Below are 16,266 nucleotides of genomic sequence, written 5' to 3'. Positions count from 1 at the left end.
AAGGCCTTTAAAGTATTCCACATTTTTGTTGAAGTGTTTGCCCTCATTTATAATGGATTTGAACCTTACTGTAAGGTAGTTATTGTTTTCTGTCTCTGGTGGTTATTGTTTTCTGTCTCATCTCATTGCCATGCAGTGTGGCATTAAGTAAGAACATTCCTCATCTCCTTATCTATCTGTTTAGTACATTGAATTACTACTCACAGAATAAGAGTTCACCTCAACATCACCAACCTTCCACTTTGTAAATTACACTAGAAAATTCAGCTTTTCATGAATATCGGCTAGTTTAAGGAACGGAAATGGGCAAAGTTGCCTTTTCAGAAAATTATTCATCAAATAAATTGTACTGCAAAAGGGAAAACATGCTGTACAAATGTAAAAATCAAAATTTGTGGGTACCCTACTACAAATAACTCAAAATTAAACTTTAGTGCTTCTGTGTTGTTGCAGTATCTGGAGAACAGTACATTTGTGCATACTGTTATACATCCTTCACTACTGAAAAAATTCAGCCTTAGGATATTTGATAATATATTTCTGAAATGGCACTTTTTGAAACAGAGTGCCAATTAATTACACAATGATCCCTTTACACTAAGGATTGTTTAGTTACTCTTTCTTCCTCATTGAGCTCTTCTCCAGCATCATAGAGATGTTTAATTTTTTATACATTTTAAGACTACATTCTAAATTCATGTATTTTAGCCACAGTAGTGCAGCTGTAGCATTGTTGCCTCACAGCAAGAGGCTCTCCCGTTCGATTCTCGGCTGGAGTGTGGGGAGTGCCTTCTGTGTGGAGTCTGCATGTCCTCCCCACGGCTGGGTGGCATTCAAAAGACATGCGTAAATGGGCATGCCTTCGTTGAAGGTTGGACGTTGAGCTGGCACCTCGGCGTTCGTGAAAATCTACTGCCAATCATTAGCGGACCGGAGTTCCGCTGTGGCGACCCCTAACCGGGAAAAGCCGAAAAGAACAACAACATTCTAAATTCATGTATTTTATGTCTGCATCCCATGTGAAGAGGGATGTGTCCAGCTGAGACTACATAACCAACCTGACAAAATCCCTAAAGATTTCATTACTCTAAACAGTGATAATGGAAGATTACACGGAATAATAAAATCCAGTAGGAGACCAAAAAGGAAAGAAAAGATAAGAAAGAGAGAAGGATGAAAGGTTTTACTACTGCAACCATGATCTATTTAAGCATCCACTGTTATGGTAAGTTTATGTACTCAGCTATATTATCTAACTACGTAAGAAGAAGAAGAAAGGTAAGAGTCCTGGAGCCCCTGGAAAATAGTCCCAATAAATCCTGCACATGCCCTGAAGAAGGAATGAATCTTATGTTTGGTGAAGGTGTGCAGAGATGAATGAGATGCTACCTGTAGAATACGTCTAGTCCACCCCTTTCCAAAATGCTCTAGAACTAGCCAAAGTGCTAGTTAAACTGGTGAAGTGAGCTTTGACCTTCAGAGGAAGAGACTTATCAGGGTGAGAAGAATAAAATTGAATAGCTTGGGATAACCATATGAAAATTGTATGTTTAGACACTGGTTGTCCTTTCTTCTCACTAAGTATTTTGCACTGTCAGTGTAGTATCTGAGTTGCCTGTGGACATCCTGAGTATGTAGGCTTCTCTCTCTCTCTGTTATTTTTGTTTGTACAGAATAGAACAGAGAGAAATGAATAGATTGATTTAAAATGGATTCTGAAACTATCTTTGGCATGAATGAGAGAAAAGTTCTTAAGGCTAGCCTGTATCTATGAAGGGTAAGATAAGGTTGCGTTACCATGACACCATGTAACTCAGATAATCGTATAGCAGAAATCAGAATGGTACATAAAACTATCCTCCATGTTATGACCCTTAAATCAGCCTGACTAGTTAGTTCAAAAGAAAAAATAAGATATATTTTTTTGTAATGCAAAGTTAAGATCTCAAAAAGGAGCTACATGTTTTCTAGGTGGACAAATGTGTAGCACCCCTTTCAAAAATTGTTTCACCTAACATAAGGAAGAAAAGGGTATCTAAGGGCAGACAAGCAGAAATGGCCAAAAGATGAATCTTAATAGATGAATAGGAAAGGTCAGATCTGCACAATTCACACAGATTCTGGAGAACCAGAGAAATGTCACTCTTGAAAGGGATCTGATTGTTCTTATGGCACCATGTAGAACATCTCTTCCATTCAGCTACAGAGGACTTTCTAGTAGCATATTTCTTAGCCTCCTTTAAGACCTGCTACACATCTTGAGAAAAAAAATACCTCAGGGGGATCAAAATTCTGTAATCTAGGAAGTCAGATGTAGAGTCTGTAAGCTTGGGTGATTCGCAGTATGAGTAATTCCATCCCAGGATGAAGTTTTTGGTAATTGTCCCTGGCCATTTTCATGAGAAGACAGAAAGTACAGTTGTGTAAGTAAATTTACAATAATAGTGCATGTTCAGATAGATCAGTGTTCCAATAGCCTAAACTATGTGGGTTATATCCTGCCAAGGATGTGATAACCAGCCAGTATCTAAAGATTTAAAGCACAACCCAGTGTCCTAACTGCTGAAAGTCTTGAAGACAGCTGTATAAAATCAGTGGTTAGGATACCAATCTTTTGAGCTTTCTTGCCCCAGAGAATGGCAGGGTAGACCCCTGACTTTTAGGAATATAGGAGGAAAAATAGTAAATAAAATGTTCACAGCCTGGCAGCAAACATGACACGAGAAAGGGAGGTGCAGGGAAGGTGCTTCTACTGTAACAGTGATCTATTTGAACATCTACCATTATGGAATGTTTATTTACACAACTGCATTATGTTCATCATTAGGTTGCAGAGGCTTATTTATTTATTTTACATTTGTTAACCGGGATGGTCCAACTGGATACATGTCCTTTTTCAGTGGAGGCCCGGGGAGAAAAGCTCCAACAGAGTTACATTGATAATTAGGTACAGTAAATGAGCTGAAAGAACTTAACAAAAACATAGGCTATTTACATACAAGTACAAGACTGCCATTACTATTTCTGAGATTACTACAAATGTAACATTAATAACATATTAGCAAGGACAGTAGGCAGTATAATGACATAGAGTTAGACAGGATACATATTTCTTTATCACAGTATACAAAGTACTTATCATCTTAGCTAGTTGTTTATGTTTTAGTTAATGGCACAGAGCTAGTCTGGGTTTGAGCAAGGACATAGCCAGTGTGACTTGAAGTGGAGTTTTAGACTATTTTGAATTGACTTAGAGAAGTTGCAAGCGTGATGTTATTTGGGAGAGAGTTCCATATTTTACCAGTGGTGTTGGCAAAGTGCGTCACCACCTAGGTTGAGAGATTTAGTTGTTTGGACAAGGAGTCTGTTTGCTGAGCGAAGGCAGCTTAGATTGGAGTAGGGAGTCATTAAGTTTTTAGTGCTGGGGTATTCTCAGGTTGTTTAAGGATTTTGAAGGCCTCTATGAGTTGGGACTGATGAAGAAGGTGTGGGAATTCTATCCATCCAAGCTTTTTCAGGTTAGTACAGTGGTGTGTTCTGTAGGGTAGGCCTGTAACGAACCTGGCAATGTGATTATAGCAGGATGAGAGCTTGGCCAGATCAGATTTGTTAAGGTGAGTGAGGACAGGAGAGGCATATAGTAGGGTAGAGAGAAGGTGTGAACGGGCTGTGGCTGCCCTGGCATTCGGGGTAAGGAAGGCTTTAATTCTATATAGGGTCCCAAGTTTCTTGTTGACTGACTTAATGGCTTGGTTGATATGTATATCAAATCTGAGTTTATTGTCAATGTTTACTCCTAATAGCTTTGTATAGATGTCTGGGGAGATGATGGTCCCATTATTGGATTTTATAGTGAAGTTTTCAGTCGGAGATCTATTGGTTGGGTAGAAGAGAAGTAACTTGGTTTTGTTTGGATTTGCAAGAGAGGCATTGGAACATATTATAGTCGAGTCATCTGCATATTGAATTCAGTTGGCTTCAGGGATGACTGTTTGGATGTCGTTTATGAAGACTGAAAAGAGGAGAGGTCCTAATATGGAACCTTGAGGAACTCCTATGGTATTTGGTAGTAGGCAGGAGAGCTTGTTTTGCCACATTACTGCTTGTTGTCTCCCAGTGAGGTAAGCTTGAAACCAGTCAAGGGCTGGAGTATCTAGATACAGGGTTTTTAAAGTATATAGAAGTAACTGATGGTTTACCATATCGAAGGCTTTCGATAGGTCCAGGAAGAGAGCAGAGGATATTTTTTTATTATTCCGGTTAAGATTAATGTTTTCAGTAAAAGAGAGGAGGGCAGTGGTTGTACTATGATGGGGTCTGACTCCATGTTGAGAGTCTGTGAGTAGTTTATTTTGGGTTAGATAGAGCATTAGTTGGTTGTGCATGCACTTTTCCATAATTTTGGCAAGTGGTGATAGTATGGCTATAGGTCTATAGTTGGATAGTTCTGTGGATGAACCTCCTTTGTGGAGTGGAATAACATAGGATATTTTCCAAATTGAGGGGATTGAGGCTTCGGTTATGGTTCTGTTAATTAGGATTGAGATAGGGTAGGCTATGACATCTGCAGCAATTTGCAGGTATTCAGCCAGCAGAAGATCGTCTGAAAGGGTGGTTGGCTTCAGTTTTTTCAAAAGGGATCTGATAAAGGATGTGGACACTGGCTGGAAGTTAAAAGAGAGTGGTGAGTCGGGTATAGTGTTTATAGAAGTGTGGGGAGGAGAAAGTTGGTTAGCTAATGACTGGATGGTTTCTGTGAAGAAAGTATTGAATGAATTGGCTATATCTTCTTGGCTCTTGTCAGATAATGTTCCTGGGGTCGGAGTAGTGGATTTGCCTGGTTGGAGAAGTTTATTTATGCCTGCCCAGTACTTATGAAGGTTATTCCGATGTTTATGTTGCAGATTGTAGAAGTAATTTTTCTTATCTAGTATGATGGCTTTTTTAGTCTCATTTCTAAGTTGTTGGAATTTGATACGATCTAGGGGTAGTTTGGTAGTGCGCCATTTATCCCACGCTTTGTCTCTAGTTGTTATTTTGGTTTTGGTGTCTGTTGTTAGCCAGGGTGCTAGTTGAGTTTTAATTCTTATTGAGCGTTTAGGGGCATGTGAGTCAAGTATAGTAAGGAATGAATTGTTAAATGATGACACTGCCTCATCAAGGGAAGGAACTTTAGTTTTGTCCAGTTACATGATTTGAGTTCAAGTTGAAATTTAGTTGGGTCAAAGTTTTTCTTGGATCTGATAGACCTATAAATAGGTAAGCTTGTACAATTAATTTTGTCTTTCATGATGTATGTGAGCAGGTGATCACTAAGATCATTAGGGAGAGTTCCAGACATATAGTTCTGGGGATGACTGTTGGTGAGTATCCAGTCTAGTATACTCTCTTTTGGTTATTGTTACCTGTATGTGTGGTAGATGATATTATCTGAGAGAATCCATGTAGGTTAACAGGGATGGGGTTGGACTGTGCTGTGCATTGGTTCCAGTCAATATTAACATCGCCCAGGACAATGGTTTCTTGAGGGTAGTTGTTGGCTATCCAATGTAGAATGACCTCTAGTGTTTCTACATTGTTCCCAGAATATAGGTGACAATTAGGTTAATGCCCTTATGATTATTTAGTAGAATTTTTAGAGCTAGTATTTCAGCGTTAGAGACCTGGGGTGGTTGTATAGGGTTAGTTATGATGTTAAGTGTGCTATTATATAAGATGGCTATTCCACCTCCTCTTTTCTTTACTCTATCTGCCCTAAGTATATTGTAACCAGGAGGCAGGATCTCATTGTCTTTGGTTGATGGTGAGCCATGTTTCAGATAGACACATTATGTTGGGGAGGTATGTGGCTAGTACAGCATGCAGGCTATGTATCTTATTGTTTAGGCTTCTAATGTTTAAGTGGCATATTAGGAGGGAGTTGACCAGTTGGTGGGAGAGTGGTGGGCTGGTAGGATTTTGAGTTAAGGTTGGGCCTGGATTAGGATGGATGTCCCCATCTTTGGTTATGTTTTTCTTAGATAGCTAGTAGTCTAATAACTTTGAATAGTAGTTTTAGTTCATATTTGGATTTTGGTGTTGATTGGAGTGGTTTTTAGAAGCAAGTGGTTGGAATTTATAATTTTGGGGTAGTGTAGTAGTGGGCAAGTGAGTCAGTGGAGGTAGGGGGTCTTGGTTTGGCATTTTGGATAAGAGAAACCTACGAATGTGAGATTTTCATAGCTAGTAAGAAAGTATGGCAGAATTAAGAGTGGTAAGATAAGAGGAAGGAGTTTATAATTATTTATAGACATGTTATATGTCATCAATGGGGTCAATGTGCTTCAGAGGAATAGTAGTGGTTAAACAGTAAAGTGGTGGAGGGGGGAATTGGAGAGGAAGTTGTGTAGGTTGGAGAGGAAGTAGGGGTGTGGCCTAGTGGCTATAAATGTAGACACAGTGGGGGTGGGTGGGATAAGGGGGCAGGGAGGGGAGCGAAGCAGAGCGGGGCTAACCCAGTCCCAGTTTTTGGTCCTATGAGTGGGGTAAATAGTCTGATAGTGTAAGTAAGCAGATTGGAGTACAGGCTTGAAATTCAACATAAACATATACAGTTGTAAAATGTCTAATACAATTCAACATAAATAGGCATTTACAGTTGTAAAACACTTACTGGAGAGACACTGAGCCTTCATGGGGCCTGTAGCAGAGTGGATTGTAGTTTTACAAATGGTGCCTGCCACAGGTAATATTTATTAACTCTGGGATTGTCTTAAGGTAATAAACAGGGAAGGGAGGGAGAACAAGGGTGTGAGCAGGCAGTTCTTTGTACTGCTGCTAATGAGCCAAAGCAAGACAAGTATGTGTTAAGAACAATCACAATTGACCAAGGACTGCTCTGAAACTGTAAGTCTTGTCTTAATTTCTCAGGTGGAAAACCAGGATAACCTTGTATCAGTAGGCTACTGTGGTATAGTTTAAATAAACAAACACACAGTATAGATCAGTTATTGATACTATTTGCTAACAGAAGGGAATAAGAGAAAGTGGAAGATGTGTGTGTGTGTGGTGGTGGGGGGCTGCTTACAGCCAAAGCACAGTGCTCTCCAGGAAATGAAGATTGGCTCAAACAGTTAGACACATACTCAAAGTTAACTGTAGCTGTTTGCAGACAGTTCAGACCCGGACTGCACTTTTCTTATAGGAATGTTAAAGGTGGTACGAGTTGAATACTTAAGAGTGGTGTTAGGTTCAAAGTTAACTGTAGCTGTTTGCAGGCAGTTCAGACCCGGACTGCACTTTTCTTATAGGAATGTTAAAGGTGGTACCGGAGTTGAATACTTAAGAGTGGTGTTAGGTTCAAAGTTAACTGTAGCTGTTTGCAGACAGTTCAGACCCGGACTGCACTTTTCTTATAGGAATGTTAAAGGTGGTACGGAGTTGAATACTTAAGAGTGGTGTTAGGTTCAAAGTTAACTGTAGCTGTTTGCAGACAGTTCAGACCCAGACTGCACTTTTCTTATAGGAATGTTAAAGGTGGTACCGGAGTTGAATACTTAAGAGTGGTGTTAGGTTCAAAGTTAACTGTAGCTGTTTGCAGACAGTTCAGACCCGACTGCACTTTTCTTATAGGAATGTTAAAGGTGGTACGGAGTTGAATACTTAAGAGTGGTGTTAGGTTCAAAGTTAACTGTAGCTGTTTGCAGACAGTTCAGACCCGGACTGCACTTTTCTTATAGGAATGTTAAAGGTGGTACGGAGTTGAATACTTAAGAGTGGTGTTAGGTTCAAAGTTAACTGTAGCTGTTTGCAGACAGTTCAGACCGGACTGCACTTTTCTTATAGGAATGTTAAAGGTGGTACGGAGTTGAATACTTAAGAGTGGTGTTAGGTTCAAAGTTAACTGTAGCTGTTTGCAGACAGTTCAGACCGGACTGCACTTTTCTTATAGGAATGTTAAAGGTGGTACGGAGTTGAATACTTAAGAGTGGTGTTAGGTTCAAAGTTAACTGTAGCTGTTTGCAGACAGTTCAGACCGGACTGCACTTTTCTTATAGGAATGTTAAAGGTGGTACCGGAGTTGAATACTTAAGAGTGGTGTTAGGTTCAAAGTTAACTGTAGCTGTTTGCAGACAGTTCAGACCGGACTGCACTTTTCTTATAGGAATGTTAAAGGTGGTACCGAGTTGAATACTTAAGAGTGGTGTTAGGTTCAAAGTTAACTGTAGCTGTTTGCAGACAGTTCAGGACTGCACTTTTCTTATAGGAATGTTAAAGGTGGTACCGGAGTTGAATACTTAAGAGTGGTGTTAGGTTCAAAGTTAACTGTAGCTGTTTGCAGACAGTTCAGACCGGACTGCACTTTTCTTATAGGAATGTTAAAGGTGGTACCGGAGTTGAATACTTAAGAGTGGTGTTAGGTTCAAAGTTAACTGTAGCTGTTTGCAGACAGTTCAGACCCGGACTGCACTTTTCTTATAGGAATGTTAAAGGTGGTACCGGAGTTGAATACTTAAGAGTGGTGTTAGGTTCAAAGTTAACTGTAGGTGTTTGCAGATAGTTCAGCACCCGACTGCACTTTTCTTATACGAATGTTAAAGGTGGTACGAGTTGAATACTTAAGAGTGGTGTTAGGTTCAAAGTTAACTGTAGCTGTTTGCAGACAGTTCAGACCGGACTACACTTTTCTTATAGAAATGTTAAAGGTGGTACGAGTTGAATACTTAAGAGTGGTGTTAGGTTCAAAGTTAACTGTAGCTGTTTGCAGACAGTTCAGACCGGACTGCACTTTTCTTATAGGAATGTTAAAGGTGGTACCGGAGTTGAATACTTAAGAGTGGTGTTAGGTTCAAAGTTAACTGTAGCTGTTTGCAGACAGTTCAGACCCGGACTGCACTTTTCTTATAGGAATGTTAAAGGTGGTACGAGTTGAATACTTAAGAGTGGTGTTAGGTTCAAAGTTAACTGTAGCTGTTTGCAGACAGTTCAGACCCGGACTGCACTTTTCTTATAGGAATGTTAAAGGTGGTACCGGAGTTGAATACTTAAGAGTGGTGTTAGGTTCAAAGTTAACTGTAGCTGTTTGCAGACAGTTCAGACCCGGACTACACTTTTCTTATAGAAATGTTAAAGGTGGTACCGGAGTTGAATACTTAAGAGTGGTGTTAGGTTCAAAGTTAACTGTAGCTGTTTGCAGACAGTTCAGACCCGGACTGCACTTTTCTTATAGGAATGTTAAAGGTGGTACGGAGTTGAATACTTAAGAGTGGTGTTAGGTTCAAAGTTAACTGTAGCTGTTTGCAGACAGTTCAGACCGGACTGCACTTTTCTTATAGGAATGTTAAAGGTGGTACCGGAGTTGAATACTTAAGAGTGGTGTTAGGTTCAAAGTTAACTGTAGCTGTTTGCAGACAGTTCAGACCCGGACTGCACTTTTCTTATAGGAATGTTAAAGGTGGTACCGAGTTGAATACTTAAGAGTGGTGTTAGGTTCAAAGTTAACTGTAGCTGTTTGCAGACAGTTCAGACCCGGACTGCACTTTTCTTATAGGAATGTTAAAGGTGGTACGGAGTTGAATACTTAAGAGTGGTGTTAGGTTCAAAGTTAACTGTAGCTGTTTGCAGACAGTTCAGACCGGACTGCACTTTTCTTATAGGAATGTTAAAGGTGGTACGGAGTTGAATACTTAAGAGTGGTGTTAGGTTCAAAGTTAACTGTAGCTGTTTGCAGACAGTTCAGACCCGGACTGCACTTTTCTTATAGGAATGTTAAAGGTGGTACGGAGTTGAATACTTAAGAGTGGTGTTAGGTTCAAAGTTAACTGTAGCTGTTTGCAGACAGTTCAGACCCGGACTGCACTTTTCTTATAGGAATGTTAAAGGTGGTACCGGAGTTGAATACTTAAGAGTGGTGTTAGGTTCAAAGTTAACTGTAGCTGTTTGCAGACAGTTCAGACCGGACTGCACTTTTCTTATAGGAATGTTAAAGGTGGTACCGGAGTTGAATACTTAAGAGTGGTGTTAGGTTCAAAGTTAACTGTAGCTGTTTGCAGACAGTTCAGACCGGACTGCACTTTTCTTATAGGAATGTTAAAGGTGGTACCGGAGTTGAATACTTAAGAGTGGTGTTAGGTTCAAAGTTAACTGTAGCTGTTTGCAGACAGTTCAGACCCGGACTGCACTTTTCTTATAGGAATGTTAAAGGTGGTACCGGAGTTGAATACTTAAGAGTGGTGTTAGGTCGGAGAGACACTGAGCCTTCATGGGGCCTGTAGCAGAGTGGATTGTAGTTTAAGTTGTTCAGGTAGATTACCAGAGCTTTGAAAGGAAGGGTGGAGGAAACCGTGTCAGAGCCCAAAAGCCCCCTAGAGAATAGTCCTGCCAAAACTTGCTGTGGACCTGGAAAAGAAATCTAATTTGTAACGTTTTGCAAAAATATGTATAGATGACCACATTGCTGCCCCTAGAAGACTGCTAGAATCTGCCCCTTTCTAAAAGGTTACAGAATAATCCAAGGCCCTGGGAGAATGGTCACTGGCCTTGCCTGGAATAGACTTGTTATGCTGAGAGTAGCAAAATACTCCAAGACAACCATTTGGGAAGTGTTTTGACACTTCTTCTTCTTTTATCTTGCCCCGGTACTGATTGTCCCTTTTTCTTACCTTTATAAACAGTTGATCTGAAGTCTTGAGGGTCCTTACTCTTTCAAGATAGTGTCTGAGCTGCATTTTTGTATTCAGTTAGAGTGCAGGATTAAAAGAATGAAAGGCTTGCAATAACCCTTTTGAAATCCCAGCCGGTCTTCCCCGTCTGTTCATTCTGGAACAGGAGGCAAAAAATGTATTTTGTTTTTTCTTTTTCTCTTTCTAGGAGTTCTTTGCTAGGAATCGGGCACCAATGATACATTTTGTAGTAGAATATTCTCCACTCCTTCCCATGTGACAGGCAAGAGTGGTTCTCCCTTGCCCAGCAAAGACAACCCAACAGTCACACAGGATGTGGGAAACTACTAGTCCTAAGTGGGTTCTTGAGGAGCAACTCCAACAGGATCAAGAGAAGATGATGAGGGGACCAAAGTACCTCATTTGGCCACAGCAGAGCCACACATCTGCAGCTGAGGCAGTGAGGAAGCCAGCTTGACTATTCAAGACTCACAAGAAAGTTTACTTTTTGCAGATGGGGGCGGTAAAAACTGAAGAGCCTGAAGCCTGGTCCATGGTTAGCCCAAAGTAAGTGCCTGACAAGTGGGTAGATGTGCCTGAATTAATTGGTGAACCTCTTTACTGGAAAAATAGAGTTTTGAGGAAAATATTTAGTGACAACCCCCAAAACCACTAGTTAAAACTATCTAAACTTTTTCACTAAAAAAGTAAAAATTTTGCACAAAAAGTGATTTTAAAACAAGTAACCTAACAAAAAAATCAACTTTTTGGACTACTAGGTTTTAGTGACAACCACAATAAATGCATGTTATCCTAAATAACAATTTATTTTATAAAAGTAAACATTTCCCCTGAGGGACAAAAAAATAATGTGGAAGATTTAGCACAGAAGAGTACTTACTTTGCACATCCTTAGTGAAACATTAGCCGATCATTGATCACTCAAAGCCAGTAGGAAGATCCCACCTTGACAGCAAGAGGATTGTTGCTTTAACCACTGATTTTATATGGCTTTCCTTCTACCCTTCAGTGGATAGGATGTGTGGATGGTGTCCTAAATGTTTGGATACTGGATGGTTATCATGTCCTTGGCAGGGCATAACCCATATTGTTTAGGCTACTGCAGTAGTGATATAATGATGAACATCCAATGTCATCTGGGCCAAAAGGAAGTTACCCAGACTATTTTTAGATATTCCTTCTTTATCTTTAAAAGCACCCTGGTTATCAGGGAGAGGGGAAGGCATATAGGAGCATTCCTGTCCCTGGGAAGATAAAGGCTTCTGTTTATCTCTTTATATATAGGTAGATAGATAGATAGATAGATAGATAGATAGATAGATAGATAGATAGACAGACAGATAGATAGATAGATAGATAGATAGATAGATAGATAGATAGATTGATTTTCTGTATTCTTATCTACATTACCTGGATCTTGGCTGAAAAAGGTTGTCAATGATTATTTTACTTGCAGTTTAACAAATAATTAGATTTCAAATACAAAGTCATTATTCTTCATAAGGTACCCAAACCTAGTCTTGAAAGGCAGAGTGATTATGATTCATGGTATTTGCAGTTTATGAGTCATCCCTATGAAAGATAATATGTTGTTAATAAAGGCTCACATGACTTCAACATTAATTTGGGTTGCAATGCTTAGTGTTGCCACAAAAGGCATCCTAAATTTGGTAGTAAGATCAGATATGTCCAAGGAAGGTTTATCAGTAACAGTTTATCGGCAGTTGAATGTGACTACTATTAGCACAAAACAGTTCTGAACACAAATGCTGAAGTAAACTTTGTGGTAAAATAAAGGAAATCACTTTCTTATCACCACTGCTATACCTGGGGCAGTCTACCTGTATAACCATGCCAGAAATTTTCAGTTGAACCCTGAACACACTGATGGCATGATTTTACTTTTGCTTAGGCAAAAAGGGCTTCACATGGGCCAAGCAACAGCTAACAGTGGCTCCTAAACTGTGTACTTGCTACCTCAGAGGTGGACTGCCAACCATTTTCCACATTTCTCATGGGAAAGAGCAATACATCACAAGGTATCAAGTATGGATAGGTCTCAGAAAAGAAAGCTAAAATAGCTTATCAACTCAAGATGTTATTTTTTTTGTAGTGAGAGGGTGCATGTGTGTGTGTGTGTGTGTGTGTGTGTGTGTGTGTGTGTGTGTGTGTGTGTGTGTGTGTGTGTGTGTGTGTGTGTGTGAGATAGTATCTATGCACGTGCAGGTACATCTGTGTTTGTGAACGCGTGCATATGTACATTCACGCTTCCAAACAACCTTTCAACATTTCTTTAGCTGCTGCTTAACTACCTGATTCTGTTCCACAGATGTTACATTTACCAAGTTAAGTTTGTCATTCTGTAACTCCAAGAGATGACAGTCAGTGCAACATAGTGAGTTTATATTTATGAGAATATAAAGTTGGTATATTTAAGAAAAGGGGGTGTGAAGGGTGGAGAGGCCCCTAAAAACACTGTTCAGTGCTACAAGATATTTTATCATCCCTCTGCCAGCATCATCTTCAAGTATGTACAAATACTCTACTGAAGTCTATCAATATTCTTTCTGTATTATCAGTCATCGTAACTCCTGTCACTTTTACACAAATAGTGAAGAAATTCAAAATGTAATGCACACATCAATGATTTGCAGACATACTCTACAAAAAACGCTGTACAAACCTTGTTAAACACACAAAAATGAAATCTAATGAACTCTAAAAAAAAAAAAATAACAGAAGAAAATGCCATAATAAAAAAACACAGTCATAACCAACCAACTTGAAAATAGTGTTACCAAAAAAACAAAACCAGATCTAAATATTTATACTATATAGAATTAATCTAAACACATAATTAAAGTATGCATAATAATGTATTACTCACTACACTACTAAAATATTTCAACAAAACAACAAAAAGAGCAAAAACAATTCAAACTTACATCAGAACTTCAGTAGAAATATATTCATGACTCAACATTCTTAAAAATTATTCCATGGGCGAAGTGCACATTTACCACAATCCATTAAAATCGATTAGCTACAGTAATAAAAACTATAAAGTCGGCCACTGCTATGGTGCAGAGAGATACAGTCCTTATTGCAGCCCTGATGACTTGGGTTAGATTAACAGTTCAGGTGTCTGAGGCACTGGCAGAGGAGGATGGACATTTCCATCCTAAGGGAGGAAGAGATGGGAGGGACCTTCTTCCAGGGATACACAATGAACTATGATTTAGCTGGTAGAGACTGGGAAAAATACTGCAGAGTGCTACTGAGGATGAGTGGGGAGGTTTGTTACATCAGCCCTTTGTGGAAAAGAGAAACACTTCATCTGTGATCACCCATTGTAAGTCCAACCTTTGGTACATGCTGGGTGTACACAGGGAAAGATAATGTAGAAAAAAAAAACAAGGCAGCAAAATTACACTGTCCTGGGTACCCCAGTCTCTTTGCTGGCCCAGCCCATCAAAGAAAGTTCAAGGGAGTAGAGGAAGGTTAGGTAGACACAGCAAATGAGGAAGGCACTGTGGTCAACTGATGGCTAGTTGCATGGAGAGAAAATAAAATAAAAAAATTGATAAATGGAATATGCAGAGATATAATTGTGTGGTAAATGAAATATCTTGCAGTGCAGGTTTTCTGAACAAGTTTTCTGCAGTGATTGATACAATCACAAAATGTGTTCTCGTTTATAGTTTGTTTTTTCTTGTTACTATACTGTTAAAGTAATGTGTTATAAAATGAATAAAAACATTTTGGAAAAAAACAAAACAAAATGTGTTCTCTATATTTACAGTACATGGTATTTCAGGCATACCTTCATAAGTTCAACGGCCACATCTTCAACCCTGCTGCCGCAAAGTGCGAAATTCTAAAATCGCAAAAAACGTAGCACCGAATTACAAAACCTCGCCCCCTTTTAAACCCACGGTAGCACTCATTTCGGAGGAGGAGCGATCGGGAATGTCGAAATTCGATATTTTTATGAACTTTAGGGAAGTCAGCGTGACAGAATTCAGCTAAATGGTTTGCGTTTAAGGACATTCAGAAATGTGCCTTTGCACATATGAAGGTATACCAGTATTTCATATACAAATGTATAGAAACAGACACAGACACACACACACACACACAAAATTAGGAGAAAAATACATATTATCATATATTTTACAAATCTGTCTGTATGCATCTATATTTCTCTCTCTCTGTCTATCTATCTATTTATCTATCTATCTATCTTTTCAAAGAGAATAATCTTCCATATTGGTAGCTCATTTTGTTGGACCTCAGTGTATTGCAAAACTGCATCAAGTGAGTACACAAATCAACAAAGCCCTATATACCCTGCCAAAAACACTTCAGCCAAAGTACTACAAACATTCCAGTTGATTTCCATTTGATTGCAAAAGAAAACCAAATACTTTTCTTTCAAAATCCCACATACAGTAAATCTTCTAATGAGTAGACTATAGCATAGCACATCCAAAGTAGCATCTAGAAAAATTACACAGTGAAATTTGCATTCAAAGAACACAATTTTCCAGAAAACTCTGCATATATATATATATATATATATATATATATATATATATATATATATATATATATATATATATATATGTGTGTGTGTGTGTGTGTGTGTGTGTGTGTGTGTGTGTGTGTTTATATATAAATTTCGCACTTCTGGGGTTTCGGCTTTATGGATTTTCGGCTTCATGGTCTCGAGATACTGAAATTTGAGATTTCAGTATTTCAAGATTATGAAGTGTAAAGAGAGAGAAAGGCAGAGTCCCACTGAAAAAGCTTGAAAAGCAAAAGCAGAATCATAAATGAGGGAAAACAAAAGCCAAAACTCAAGTAACTGAAATGCAACGTGTTTAAACAACACTACAATAAAACTACATCAACCATATTTAATATTTCCTTAATTTGTAACTGCAACAGCATTACCCTCCACCTTGCTGTTATATTTTATACAATTGATAGTTTCTTGCCTGTTTTTCCTGTACTTTATACAACTACTATCCCTATACAGTCCCTAACTTTTCATTCTCCCTTTTGCTTCTTCCCTATCTGTATCCCACACTCTGCTAATAAACAAGTTTCTATATCCTACTTTTCCTGTCCTGTACTTCACCTCCTCTCTCAAACCTGTTCTATAAGATATGTTTACTAAGTACATTATAATAAACAAAATTATTTAACTATCAACCAGAATCGTACTGATCTGAATCATATAATTGTAAAGACCACTTGTCTCTTGCATATAGTCCCATTAGTAGTATCTAATGTCTGTAATTAACGTACAAGTATGTTTCATCTAATATATGTAAAATGATGTGCTATCCATTATTGTATATTCTTTTTTGGATGTGAAAACATTCACTGTTGCTCTGCAATAAGCTAATGTAATATGCTAATCATCTCTGGAGCTTTTCTATCTAGGCCTCCACTGAAAATGCACACCCACCCAGTTGGACTTTCCCAGTAAAGACGTGTCAAATAAAAATAAATAAATATATATATATATATATATATATATATATATATATATATATATATATATATATATTGGTTGCATGAATGTGTGCATATCACA

The 16,266-nt window shown here is 38.7% G+C and overlaps 1 protein-coding gene across 3 annotated transcripts in view; it reads right to left on the bottom strand.

The window, feature by feature from the left end:
- The window catches only part of LOC122808962 (sodium- and chloride-dependent GABA transporter 2-like), a 1,071,132-nt gene that overhangs the window by 393,523 nt on the left and 661,343 nt on the right, over positions 1–16,266 (bottom strand). The gene's annotated exons all lie outside the window — the stretch shown is intronic.

Source organism: Protopterus annectens, chromosome 8.part0 (assembly GCF_019279795.1).
Source record: "Protopterus annectens isolate FY-2018-M chromosome 8.part0, PAN1.0, whole genome shotgun sequence".
Lineage (NCBI taxonomy): Eukaryota > Metazoa > Chordata > Ceratodontiformes > Protopteridae > Protopterus > Protopterus annectens.
Note: the sequence above shows the minus strand (reverse complement) of the source record. Positions and strands in the feature narration are given on the sequence as shown.